The sequence below is a fragment of the Triticum aestivum genome, chromosome 5D (assembly GCF_018294505.1).
Source record: "Triticum aestivum cultivar Chinese Spring chromosome 5D, IWGSC CS RefSeq v2.1, whole genome shotgun sequence".
In the NCBI taxonomy this organism is placed as follows: Eukaryota; Viridiplantae; Streptophyta; class Magnoliopsida; order Poales; family Poaceae; genus Triticum; species Triticum aestivum.
Window position 1 is genome coordinate 504,039,610 of NC_057808.1, and position 14,757 is coordinate 504,054,366.

Consider the following 14,757-nt stretch of genomic DNA (forward strand, 5'->3'; position numbering starts at 1 on the left):
ATATATGGCTTCTGCACAGCATCTCCATCATCATTATCAGTACATCCTACGCAGGTGAGTTAGGATGCACTTGATCCCAGGAAGGTATCTATCCTTCAAACCAGAGGAGTGCTTCAAACTAACAACAGTACATAATATCCAACAAAAGAGGGTCATGCTACAGCAGCAGAATACATGGCTCAGTCTAGATATCAGCACGAATCAAGTTGTGCATATTTGCTGTTGGCATGAACCACATCACCGCATGTCGGGTTTGCAAAAGCCATCCATGGCATGGAAGCTTGATGCCTTTCACACACTGAAGATTATCTGGAAACAAGCTGTGTCGACGAATCTCTGGATATGGTGATTCATGAAACCCATGGTATGATGTGTAAACACAGCCCCCCCTCGCGAATGGAAGTTGCATAGCACAGTAATCATCGCCGGTGATATGATCGATGATTGGTTGGATGATCGGATAATTGAGCCCGAGGAACAAGGAGTGGTTGCCGAGGCTGTAAACCCGCCTCCAGTTGAATACGCCTAGCCCAACAGAGCTGGGATCTTTCTCGAACACGAAGCAGCCATAGCCATCAATGTCACGAACGCCCCACGCATTGTACTGCATGTGGTTTGATGTAATGGTTTGGTCAATTTGGTACGTGCAAATGAGCATCAAATGACCGCCATCAGATGAACGAGCGATAAACCACCACCCATCGGCTGGTATGATTCCAGGTCCTGGAATCATGAAGGCCAGCGCATTTGCGTCTGCTGCAACAATTCAAATTGGAGACCAAAAGGACAAAAATAAACAATCATGTTCAGAGTATGTGTGGAATTAAGATTATTATAACAGTGACACATATCATAGACAGAGAATTGCAATGCCGTGGTCATAATCATACCCCAAGTTAAAAAAATAAGCCAATGGCTTTCATATTCTAGCAATATGTCATGGTTCAAACATCATGTAACAATGAGAGGAAAACAGCTATGACAGCGCCTACTCATATTCTACCATAGCACTTACTACTACTGTTCTCATATCAACTCTAAGCAATAACATGTGTTGTTATAAAAATCTTGTAAATGAGAGTAACATATAGCAATCATGATGTTATGCTCATAATATTTATTCTAACAATCATTAGATGCCAATTGTTCTCATATCAACTCTAACAATAACATGTGTGGTCATAAAAATCTAGGAAATGAGAGGAACATATAGCAATGATGTGGTCATAGACATGCTATGCATTCTAAATTTGTAACAAATGAACAGGCAGTCGTATTCATAAGGTAAAGACGAGATGAGATAGAACAATTACACGACGATAGATTCCACCAGTATAGTAAGCCAATCTGTGCGTCGACCGCGTAAACGATGCCATCATGCACTATAGCATTAGACAGAAATGTTGCCTCAACAGGATTGATGAGGAGCCATAACCATGTATGGCGACCGGATTCCAGATAGACTAATCCCATGTTGAACAAGGCAATGAGCTTGTAATCCATGTAGTCTTCTGATGGTGTGGGCACTTCGCAGATTACAACTTTCTGCAAACAGAGGTCGAGCCAAAAGCTTGAGGCGTCTCGTGCATAGTAGGCAGGAGTGTCCGGCGGGCCGCGAGGCTCGATGGCGGCGGTATCCAACGATGGAAGGGTGATCTCTCGCTGGGTGTAGATATCCACGAGACGCCACGGACTACCGGTGTGGTGGATGAGGACGATCCAGTTGGCCTTCATGCCCGCCCAGTAGTGGCCGCGCATGAAGGACAGGTGGACGGGTAGTGGTAGCATGTCGAGGGGCACCACGGCAACCTCCGTAGGATCGTCAAGTCGGTGTCTGGGCCACCTGCAAGGATCGGGCATCAGCAAGCAGGGTGTCTTGAAAAGAGCCGGCCGGTTGTAGACGAGTAGACGGTACAAAGACACCGAGCATGCGGCCAGACGGACGGTGCTGAGTAGGTCCATACGACTACAGATCTGCTCCAAGAGAACATCGGGGAGGGAATTCCAATCGCGGCTCTGCGTGTTAGTCGGTTCTGCCATTGGGGTTTTCGGTGCCTGCGAGCCAGCGGGGAAGTGGATTCGGGCGGGCGAGCGAAGAAGCTTCTCCTCGTGTGGCCAAGCAGTGAGCGGGGGGATATGGTACGCGCGAGCTACCAAGGAAGATGGTGCGGGCGGGCGAGCAGTGAGCGGGGGTAAATGGTGTGTGGCTGACAATGGGGAAGAGAGGAGGAAGAAGAAGAGAGGAGGAGGAAGAAGAGAGGAGGAAGAAGAGTGGAAGACGGGGAAGAAAGTGCATTCAATCTCAATTCTACTAGTACTACTACCAGGATATACCGTCCTTCGGAGTGTAAATAGTTACACCGATGACATGTGGGTCTACCACAACAGGGCCCATATGTCAGTTAATGGAGGACAGAGGTGCGTAGGCGTATTTGCGAAAGCGTGCTCTACTGGCAAACATGATGGCAGTACTGGGTAAGGCTGATTTAGTAACACCAACACGCTGGTTCAGCTTATTAATTATGTGTCCCATCTGCTGCAGCGTGTATTGTCATTTCACTGCGAAGACTAGTTGAATAGTTCTCTCTGACCGAGATTGGGAATAATGGATCGCGAGGACTTCCTTTCTACAGTATCCCTATGCCTCTACGCTCACTTCACTCATTTTGCTCCGTACCTAGTCACTTGTTGAAATCTGTAGAAAGACAAATACTCCGTATTTGGGAATAGAGGGAGGCTTTTACTCCGTACTATTTTGGAACAGAGGGAGTATCACCATATGGAGGGAACGGAGGAAGCTTGAAATATGAACATGTCAATGGGAGGGAGTAAGCCCCATGCATGCATGCATGCATGCATGCAACATGCAACACTCACACGTACACCTGGACGCACGTAACACTCACGCACCCATGCGGCACACAGCACACGACGCAACACACACGCTCACACTCAAGTGCTCAACCTACTCCCTACGTTTGTGAAAGACTGTACATTTAGAGATTTACACATTGACCAGGGCATAATTAACGCCCAAAAGTAGAAGACTTATGTGTCCATGCGACCATTGAGATAAGAAGATTAAATGAAGGCCGTTGCATGCTGTAATTAAGGATAGACATGTAGCCTATACCTACAGCACAAGTTGGTGCATTAGTCAATCAATATCGATTTAGATTAAAGGCTAAATGCATTGGAAGTGTAGATGTACATCATGTACTACACTCTTTGTTTTATAGCCGATGTACACTCTTTGTTGGAAGACCGAGGGAGGACACGTGCGTGCACTCACATACACAGCCAGGGCAGTTCGCGCGCAAGGGTTGGACTCGTGTCGCGCTTGCGTAAAGTTTTGTTTAACTGATTTCTTTGCTCTGCCAACTGACAGGTGGGACCCAGAAACCAGGTGACAATTTAACCAGTCAACAAAGTGCCACGTCGACTATGTGGCCGGTCAATAGGGTGCAATACGGTGCTCTACGATGAGCTAGTGATCGTATAATCACCGCAAAACTATATATAGTGACCGTAAAGAGCGTATTGTTACATACGTTGACCGCCAGTGTATTTTTCTCGTTTCAAATTAAGCCATATTAATCGGAAAGGATGCAGCATGGACTACTACTAGTAGTACTAGTACTGCTTTGATGTGTCCCGTCAACTCGCCGAACGAGGAGAAGCTTGCTTACTACGCCTCTCCCTCGCCCACGCGCGCGGTGGTTCATAGGACGAGGAGAGGGTTTTGACTACAGCGCCCTCTCCCTCTCCCTCGCCCTCGCCCTCGCGGTGGACGTGCAGCAGTTCAATCGGTGTCAGATTGCCAGAAGCATATTGTACTGTAGTATCATCATTGTTGGACCTTCCGAAGAGGTGAAGAGCCAAGTGCAAGGTTCACACGAGTACGAACTGTTGAACCTCCCGAACAGGCAAAGAGCCAAGCGCAAGGTTTTATAGGAGTTGTCGTCCTAGTAGGAGTGTACTACAACTATAGCGAACAATGCTACTGTATGATGCCGCCACGTCACGTATATCCAAAGCTGTGCCACCTTTTTTTCTCAAAGAGCGTGTTGGAGCCCGTGCAACAACCACACAAGTTGCACGTACACATAACACATTTACTAGTAATAAATTCTAAAGGACAAATGCTAGTATGCCACACAAGTTCATCTCCAATTCATGTGATAAATTTGTGCACGACTAGTCTACATATATTCACAGCGCTACCGTTCACAATTACCGTACTCCACTTACACGTTATAGATGGGCTACATGTCCTCCTCCAGGTTCCAGTCCCAGGTGTTCGTCATGGATGGCACGATCCATAGCGGTGGGCAACGGGAATCATTGTCGCAGCTATCTAGTCCGGTTCCACACGATGGAGACTCATCCAAGCTGAAGCGGCATAAATCAGGGATAGCGTGTCCCAGCATGTCGTTCATCCGGCGGTGCACACTGAAGACACAACCATGCTTCATGAACGGCAGGCCTTCCATGTCGTGCACGGAAGGTGGCATCCGCTTCACAATGGGGTAGCTGTCCCCGATGAAAAGCAAGTACTCTCCAAGAGTGTTCCTCGGCACCCACGTAGCATCACGGGGGTCGAACTCGGCGCCGTTCATCTGGTACACGCGGCATCCCAGATCTAGACACATGGTGACGTACATAGTCAAGGTCCATGCATAATAATGTTGTGCTCAAATATGGTGGTCAGTAATACTGTGCAGCAAATAGTACTACTCCGGTATAGAGGAAGTAAAATAACCGGCTTATTATATATAGCCACTCTTGGCTACATGGATGATATAGAAGACATGGGAAAACAAAAATGGTGGCAGCTAGTGGGTTCAAGTCTTCAAGGGCCTAGCTAGCTATACGCGTCCTCCAAGGTAAAAAGTACTCCTACTAGTACTACAAAGTATACTACTAGTACAACAATGAAAGAGAAGGCGAGAGGGTTAAAAAATGGAATACCTACGGTCCGATCGTGGTAGATTGTGTGACCATGTTGCACATCAGTGGTACCATGGGTAACGACTGCTAAGATAGTTGATCCCAATATGCCAAAGTCAGCTACAAGGTTCGAGGTTAGACCAAATCGCGGATGCAAATGCACATCCAGGATCGGCGATCTTATTTTGATCGGGGGATGACCTGTCCCTGCAAAATAATGGAGTACCGTTAGGGATGCAAATGATGGTTTGTGCATTCCGTTTGTAATCTCCCGTACCATAGGAAGGCAACCAGATGAAACAAGTCCCCTGGCTTCGCACCGCGAAGATGCGGCCTAGATGGCGCACGGCGTCTTCGAACGTGTAGGGGTACAAATCTGCCGCCGCCAACATGCGCCAGCCTTTGCTGTTATTGCCTCTTGCATTGATGGCAATCCTTATGTCGAACACCGCGATGAGATAGTAATCGTCGTAGCCGCGTCGCTTTGTCAGTGGGTCCGCAATTGCTATCTTCTTCAATCTCATGTAGGCATCATCATACGTATTCAAGCCCAGCAAGTCCGGAAGGCCGATCCCAATGGTGGAGAAGGGGTCTACCGGAACGGCCGCACTGCTATGGATGTTGTGCAAAATGATGGTGGTATCCGGCCGGAGGTATGCAAGCCAATCTTCGTTGGCACTGACCCAGACCTATATATAAGACGGTGGGCAGCGGAGAAATTACGGGATGGAAATGGAATAACTAAGTACTACATGATCAAACTCCATTACTGACCTGCTCATCGGACAAAATCCGACTACCTCTCAACGTCGGCAACTCTAGCGGAGTCAACGTGCAACCATGGCCAGGGAGCGGTGAACTGTTCGAACGATTGTCCCATAGAAGAACCTTCTCCTCGAGGACGCATCGAAGACCAACAAGCATGGCCTTTTCCCAAGCCTGTTTAAGCAGTGTCTTGAAAAAGTTGGTGCAGGAAGCACCGAGTCTTGCGGCGGTGAGGACGTCGGAGCGGCGTGCGATTTCTCCCAGAGGATCGTCGTCCAAGGTCTCCCAGCCCCGACGAGGAGGAGAACCGCCTGGTGAATCCATGGGAGCAGCGACGAACTGCCTTCTCTTCGGGGGGAGGGGAACTGGCGAGGAGGAGATAAGAGCATAGTAACCGCAGGGCCTCGTCCCTTCCAACTGTAGATCGTTCCTCAGCGAAGGGGTGAGGCTATTATTTACTACTAGTACTAGCATTATGGAACGTTATGGGATTGCATTATACTGTAAATAATAGCACTAGTAAGAAATTTTTGGCACTAGGTAGTAGTTTTTGGCGTGGATTAAGAAATTTTGGGTATGTTTTTGCCATTTTTGTACACGCCAACTAGTGTCAAAAAACGTCTTACATTATGTGACGGAGGAGTACGTACTCGTACTGTAGCAGTACTAGTACTACTTTTCTCAACTAGTAGTGCGATGTACTGTACTTCTAGTCTAGTCTAGTATAGTGCAGCAGTTTTGAACTCTTGAATCTCAGGGCCAAGGAGCTACAGTTGGAAGTGGAGGGTACTAATGTTCTCTAGAACCATCGTTGTACTATCAATGCAGGGGAAGTACACCTGTGTAGTGGCCTAGTGGGTACTCTCGGTGCTCTATTCAGCCGCTCCTCTCACGTAGCTGGCCTACTCAGCCGCTCCTCTCACGCACACACTAGCAACATGTTTATCAGCGACGGTTACTGCGGGGGCAGAACATTTGAGTTATTTGATACAGTGAGACTAGGCTTTTCGCTTCTATTTGTGGAGGTGTAATGGATCTCATCGAACTTTGTTAGTAGTTCCTTCTTTATGAATGAGATGAAGCAAAGCTTTTGCCTCCGTTTCAAAAAAAACACGTCAAGAGGAATTTCTTTTATAGTAGAGCCGATAATGGAGTGAAGTCCATGCGTGCAACGCCACAAGCTACAGAGTAGTAGTAGAGCACTTTACGTACAGAGCCATATTGCACAGTTCCCAATGCCCCGCCAGGCTTTTCTGGCTCCTCGGGCTTAATTGGGAGGCGCTAGTTTAAATATGCTACTAGCTGGAAGCTGCAAGCGAGGTGCGGCTAGGGCGAGCACGCGAGCCACGGGATGCTGGGAAGGAAAACCCGTTCACGTGGCTAGGCTGTCCAGTGCACCCAGATTGTGGGGCCGCACGTCCGTTTGACTTCAAAACTCAAACTACCCGTGTAAAATATTGGCTCGCAGCGAAGTGTAGTAGTACTATTTTTTTTAAAAGGCTGCCGTGCGTTCGGCCGGGATCGAACCCACAAAATGAGGTATACACTCCCGCGACCACTAGTAGTACTCGTTGGAGTACAATGCAACCTAGAATCGCCTTTTGTCGCTAGTAGTACGTACATTGTTCCTTACAAGAAACCCCTAAGAGCATGGTTAATAGTATAGCCAGCTGCTGGCTATAAGCCAGTGCCATGTCATCTACAGCCCATCTTATAGCCAACATGTACAATAATAGATCAAAAGAGTGTACTACTTTTTTATTATGTGGCCCACTTCTCATTCTCACAAAGTGCCTAGGAGCACGTGCTAGAGCTGGCTCTTCACGAAGAGCCCGCTTACCTTCTCTCGCCTCTTCTCTTTCCTCCAACTAAGCAGAAATATACTAGTTTATTTCTTATAGCCCGCTGACTCAGCTCTATTGTACTTGCTCTAATAATGCAAGAAACCACTAAAATGCCAAGAAACTACTACCACTTGCATGCGTGGCAGACTTAAGATAAGACTACCTTATCAACCATTGTACATGCTCTTACCAACAAAAATCCTCGAGTGACCTCCTACCTCCGGCCCGTCCACCTAGTCATCCTCGGCCATGGGACACAGCTACCGCCGCCGGTAGAAGGCAAGGTCAAAACCGCCGGCGGTGCGGAGCCCATGTTGTGGCAGCCCGGATGCCAGCTCCGTCTGGTGCTCGCGGCCGCTAGCTAGCCAAGATAGCTCCGTCCAGCTGCTTGTCTGCAAGGTTTGCTAGCTAGATTGGCACGGCAGCGCGACGGCTTGCTCGCGCGCGCCGCGCTAAGGCCAGCCATCTGGCTCGAGCGAAGGCCAGCACGGCGGCTTGCTCTCTCGTGAGTCACGCTCGGGCCAGCCTGCCAACCCGTGCGGAGGCCAGCGCGGCGTCCGGCCCGTCCGGCGGAGCGGCGGCCAACTCGCTCATCACCGGCGCCACCGACGAACACGCATCAGTACTGTTTGAAGTAATGTTCAGGAAAAATAATGATTTGAGGGGGAATAACAGGATAGAAGGTCAGATGTGGGTCCCTCGTGTCAACGGTCAAACAAAATGTGTTGGTTTAAGCTGCCTCGTCAGCACGGATGTGTGGGCCAACCCTGTCATAAATGGGTTTAAACGAACCTAATCGGTAGGAGTACTAGGTAGTTTTTGGCATGGATTAAGAAATTTTGGGTATGTTTTTGCTATTTTTTGTACAATAGATTCTTCCTAGGGCTGGTTGAAAGTGGTAGTTTTTTGTTAAATACTCTACATATTGTAAGTAGGAGTGAAAGTTAAGCTTTGGAAGCCAATAAGCAAGGCTAGTTACATAGTGCATATGTGTACATGATTGAAAGTAAATATCAACCATGAGTGACTAATATCTTGATGGAAAACTCGAAACTATGGAATACTAGGAAAAAAATGCATGGCTGGAAATACTAGCAATGTTCATGTCCGTTGCAACGAATCATAATTAGAATAATACTTATTCACAAACTTGGTACAAAACACTCTAATTTTGATATACATATGTCACTAGAGATATATTATGTTTCAATTAGAATATATTCCTTGGGCTATTTTGGTGAGGTCAGGGAGGGATGTGGTTGGTTTTAAGATACTAATTATGGGTTTTTCTGCAAATTGGTAGACAAGTGGGATGTTGGTGAGAAAAGGCAACAACTTACCTCACAATCATTAGATGTAGAACTAATGGTCAGAAACGACGGATGACAGACACACCAGCATCACCAACTTAGTCTTGTGTAGGAGTACTAGCAAGATTCGTGCATTGCACGGAACATCAAGATGCATTTTTTTTATAAAACACTTGTTGTGATTGACCCTTGCGGGAGTAATCCCATGTGTAAAAACTGATGATATCTCGAGAAATATGAGATAAGGTGAAGAGGAGTGGGGTGTGGTGGTGGTTGGTGGTCGGACTGAGCGGAGGCATGGGGATTGACGACGCCTGCAGCGGCCACCAGGCCAGTTTGTTCCAGAGGATTCCTTTCTTAATTGCTCAACAATGAGGTTTGTTGGAGATAAGAATGAACGAGGGAAGGCCTTGTCTGCAAATGTGGAGAGGGGTGCGGGTATCTTTTAGTTTAATTTCCATCCGTCAAATATAGATCGGTCGGTCTGTATTGCAAGATGGCACACGTACCATCATCACCAACTCAGTTTTTTATAAGAGAAGAAATATAAGTATGGAGATACAAACGTATTATCGATACTTGCTTCCGTAAACTAGCATCTACATTCTATTCAACGCCTCGGCATGTGGGGCCTTAGCACAATGACTTCTCGACTGTGTAAAACAAAGATTTTCCTGTCGCCGACAAGGAGGGGGTGACGGCGGCGCGCTTTTTGGCTTGCTCTAGTCCTAGTAGTCATACTAGGTGGTCTAAGCACGTGTAGATTTATTCTTTTTCATGTCTCGTGTTCGCCGTACTGCCACGACTGTTGATGAATAGACGGTAAGTTATTCACGGGGAAACCCATGTTGAGCGTGTTTGCGAGAGAGAGAGAGAGACAGTGTGCGTGTGTGATATGTTAGAGACTGAGGCAATGATAACAGGTTCTTTGTGTCTATGTGTGTGGAGGATAGAGAGAGACATGTACATGGGGCTTTGTGTTGTGTAACGTGGAGACACATATACATAATTAGAGAGTGAGTGTGTGAGATACACATGCGGACATGAGGAGAGATGAGGATCCAGATAAATGGGTGTTTGTGCGTGTCTGTATGTGTTTGTGCACGCGTTTGTGTGTGAGAGGGAGAGAGTGTATGTGGAGTAGAGAGACCACTGATGATGTAAACCTAGTATAAGGGAAGGGGGAATGGTGTGACATGTGTAGTAGTGAGATAGCACGGGTGCAGGCGGGGGAGCAGACTATTTGGAAGAGACATCGAGTGTGTGTGTGGGAGAGGGGTGTTAGAGCGAGAGAAAGAGAGAGCTAGCGACGGAGAGAGAGAGAGAGAGAGAGAGAGAGAGAGAGAGGGGCGAGAGGGGTCGTTTGTGTCCATCAATGGCGCATAGATAGGGAGACAATGTTGATGTTGTCTGAAATTGGCCTATGAACGGAGACGCAAGGGAAGCGAGTCATTGTGTTTGTGATAGGGACTTCATGAGAGATCTAGAATAGATGGTGTAGAGAACAATGTGCGAAATCGAGAATGATTATACATTAGGGAGCTATGCAAAGAGTCACGACATATATGTATACAGGGAAGGAGCTGGGGCGGGTCCGCATGTGGGAGAGATAGAAAGAGGAGAGTGGTGCACAAGGAGACAAAGTGTGCTTGTTTGCAGTGGGGGTGGTGTGTGAGGTGAGTGCGCGAGAACCACATAACTAGGGAGATAGACGTTTGGGGGCGACGTTTTGTGTGTATGGGAAATATACACTCTACATAGTGCGTTTCTTGGGTAAGAGAGATAGCGGGAGACCTAGAGAGTGAGGGAAGAGATGTGTGCATGCCCGAGACTCCGAGAGACAAAGTGATAGAGACCTATGTTGGGGTCCGGACTTTACAAGAGAGAGGGGTGTTAATGTGCTCGTGTGTTGGTGTTTGGGGGAGAGAACGACTTCTCTATGTGTGTGTGTGTGGTGGTGGTGGTGGGGGGGTTGACTTCAGATAAAGAGTGAGGTGTCTATATTTGAGGGACTTTAGCGTAATTGAGATATTGTGCACTCATGGTTGATCAATTTGTTTCACAGTTTGTACTATGAGATAACAATACTTTTAAACATGCGTGATATACCTTGATGTACCAGAATTACAAACCTAAGATTGGAATTTTGGAATTCGACTCCATCATTAGCTTTTGTAATTCATTTAAATGGAGGTACATTTTTTAAGCCGGGATTTCGTGATTTCAAATTCATATATCAAACCTAGAGATATACACATACGGGCATGTTAAAACTTTATAATCATCCACTTTATTCATACACATACACATTTTTGCTTTTGTCATCATATTTAGGATAAACACATTTGGAATTTCATTTGAATTGGACCGTATGATGGTATTTGCTTGTAGTAGCTCAATGATCCATATTTGAATTGAATGGACAATCTAAGTTTCGAGTTGGAGACATTGATTTTCAAAACTTGCACTTTTTTGCGTGCAAAACAAACAAATTGTCGGCCATGATATAATAGTCGGCCGTACGAGAGCAGAATACTTATAATTTTAGGCGCCAAAAGCTTTCAAACTTCCCGCTCACATCGAAATATCACGCGCCCGAAAGTTTAGCCTCGCGATATTCCTGTTTTACCCCTGCCACATGAACGGAAAAGGGCTGCTTTGGTAACTCCATTGTTTTCCCCTCTTTGCCCCCAACATTCTTCCCAGAGCCCCTCCCCTTCCCCTCCCCGACCCCCCAACCACGGCAAGCCGCCGAATCTAGTCCTCCGCCGCAGCGGTGGACCTCACACCCCGCCGGATCTACCTTCCGCACCTTGGAACCCCCAACTACCAACTCACCACTTCACCGGAGCCGCTTCAGCGACTGGCTTGTCCACCGCTCCAGATCTCCTTGACCGCCATCATGGTCCACCGCACCGGATCTGCTTAACCGGCGCCCTCGTCCACCACTGCGTAGGCCCTTCACTGACTCCCTCATCCGCCCCTTCGCTGGCCCTTCATACAAGCCCTCGTCCGCCGCAACAGATCCGCCTCACCGAAAGCACTGTACAACGCGCCCGCCGAAGCCTTCGTCCACTGCACCGGACCCGCTCCATGGACGCCATATTCAACTCCACCGGCCTGCTTTACCGATGCCGCAGCCTCGTCAGGTTATTTCGATCTGTACTCCTTCGGTTTTTCTCTTTATCGTGCAACTGTTCACTTACCACAGATGAGCTTTCTTGTATGTCGACAGGCGCCGTAACCGTAGCACCGGAGCCGCTTCAGCGACGGCGACAGCCGGCCCAAACTCAACCGCAACACGAGCACCATCGACGATCCTTAGCTATCAAGTATGACAACGATACCCATACGCCGCCGAGAATCAGGTACTATTATCCAACGGTCGGCGCCTACGTTCACTTTCCTAGCATAAGCACCGCACCTTTGAATTTCTTCAGGGCATCATTCAGTTTTTCATGAGACGTGTTATTCTGCTTGCACCTGTAGGGCCGTACTTCTGGCAGTGAACATGTTACATGTGCTAAATTACATACCGGTGCACATATAGTTAATATGCTTTAGTTTTGTTCTGATGCCACCTGTTGGTTCCATCAGACTGCTTACTGTTCTCTATGCTTAATTACACATCAGCAAACTAGCATGTGGTTCCGCTGCTTTTTGTTCGTTTTACCCTACATTTTCTGATGCTAGCTATTACATCACTGCTCCGAGCCTCTGTTCATTACTTGTTTGTGTGTTCTTGATCTTCCCAAGTTGCATGACTAATTTGATGCTTCTATTAATTATGGAGCTGCCAACCCCATCAAGCAAAATATTTGTTCTTTTGGGGCTGGCACCTCGAACAAGCATAAAAATAGAGGGAAGCAGATATATTGTCGTGTATGCACACACCCTTCTTTCATTAGTTTAGATGAACCATTGATGATCAATTCGGACCAGTGCATGCGATTAAAATTAATTTTACCTAAATAGATGGTGCAGAATAAACTACAACAACTAGATTTGCAACCACGGGATGCTGACAATATCTTCAAAGAACATTGCAACAGCAGCTAGGCTTCACAGCAACATATGGTAAGCCAGTGTGTTTTAGTACATGTGAAATGTAATGCGGGTGGGCTGCTTTCTTGGCTTGTGCCCTCAACGTGTAATCCTACCGAATTACAAATAGTTCAGTTGTCTGCTTTGCTGTATTGCTTGATTTGAATGCTTATTTGTTGTTACGCTATACCTGAGTTGGCCAATATGTCAGCAGTGCATGTTGTACTATCGTAAAGAAATGCATGCCTATTTCATTTGAGTCCTTAACTTTTCCTCTCAACTTCATCACAAGACTGTCTTCGTAGTTTATATGAGGCCACACTGTTAAGTGCTTTCTCAGATTATTTCAACTGCTTAGATGCCTTGGCAACTTAAATATAGCGGTTGTACACTCCCTTTCAACTAGGGATGTCAACTGGGTCCCGTTTAATCCCGATTAAAGTCCACTAGTGGCATGATAGTTCAAAAGAGTTTTTGTTTTTTGAGGAAAATGAACTAGGGAGGTAGCAAAACTAACTAGATGGGACTGGAAGATGTCATTTATTTGCCACTTACATCCCTAGTTTCATCTTACCATTTTAATTTCTTTTCGGCTGATGCTGCTTCGAACCATTTAAATATAGTTTGCCATGCTTGGCAATAATTCGTCCGTCGTTTACCATGTAAGCTTACTGCCTGGATCATACGATAACTATCTCTTACTGATGCCCAGCGGAAACCTTTCAGGATGCCGTTCACACTAGAACACAATGTACAACCCCAGAATCTATTTATGGAAGCAGTGCGCCATCCATGTTACCAGATGGTAACAGTTCAGAGGCAACACCGCCGGAGAGCAGTCTGAGCACAAATATTCACTACAAAAAAAAGACACATCCGTGACATTTTGGGCCGAACGAAATTTTTTTCTGTCATACATATGACACTTCTATGACGATAATTGTGACAAAACCCGGTATCATCATAGATGTGGTGGGCTCCTACTTCTATGACAAACAATCATGACAGAAAATGGGCTTTTCGTCCTGGGCGGGCCGGAGACGCAGCTGCATGACATTCTTTGGGCCGTCCATGACGGAAAAAACCATGGTAGAAGCGAGGGCGAGGAAAATTTCGGGGAGTTCCCGGTTACGGTGGGAGGTCGGGGGCCGAGCGATGCGCGTTTCTCTCGTACACGTACACGTGTGTGTGCGAGGCGTTGCCTCTAACTGAACCCGAGCGAGGCGTTGGGCTCTAACTAAACCCGAGCGATTGCACTGCAGGCTACGCGTTACTGAACCCGAGCGATCAATCGATGGCTGTTAACTGAACCCGATTGAGCGATTCCTTCGCTACTGCTGCTAACTGAAGCCGATCGATGCTGCCTCTGGATGAACAGTGAGCGTTGCTGGGGGGTTTGGATGAACAGTTCCCGGTGGGGGTGGATGAACAGGACCCCATGGTGTTGCCTCTGGATGAACAGGACCCCGATTGATCGAGCCGGTTGGGGCTGGATGAACATGACCCCGTGGAGGGCAGGATGAACAGGACCACCCCGTGGAGGGCAGAATGAACAGTAGACGGTGGAGGGCTGGATGAACAGTAGCCCATGGAGGGGTGTTTGAATAGGAGCCCGTGGAGAGGGCTGGTTGAACAGTAGCCGGTGGAGTAGCGCGTGGTGCAGGCTGGATGAACAGGAGCCTGTGGATGAAAAGTCGCAGGTGGAGGCTGGAGGAGGTCGACGATGGATGAACAGTAGCCCGTGGAGGCTGGAGGGGGTCGACGGTGGAGATGAACAGTGTCCCGTGGAGTCCCGTTTTGCGGTACGCCACACCCCTCCCGATGAACAGGACCCCCGTTTCAAC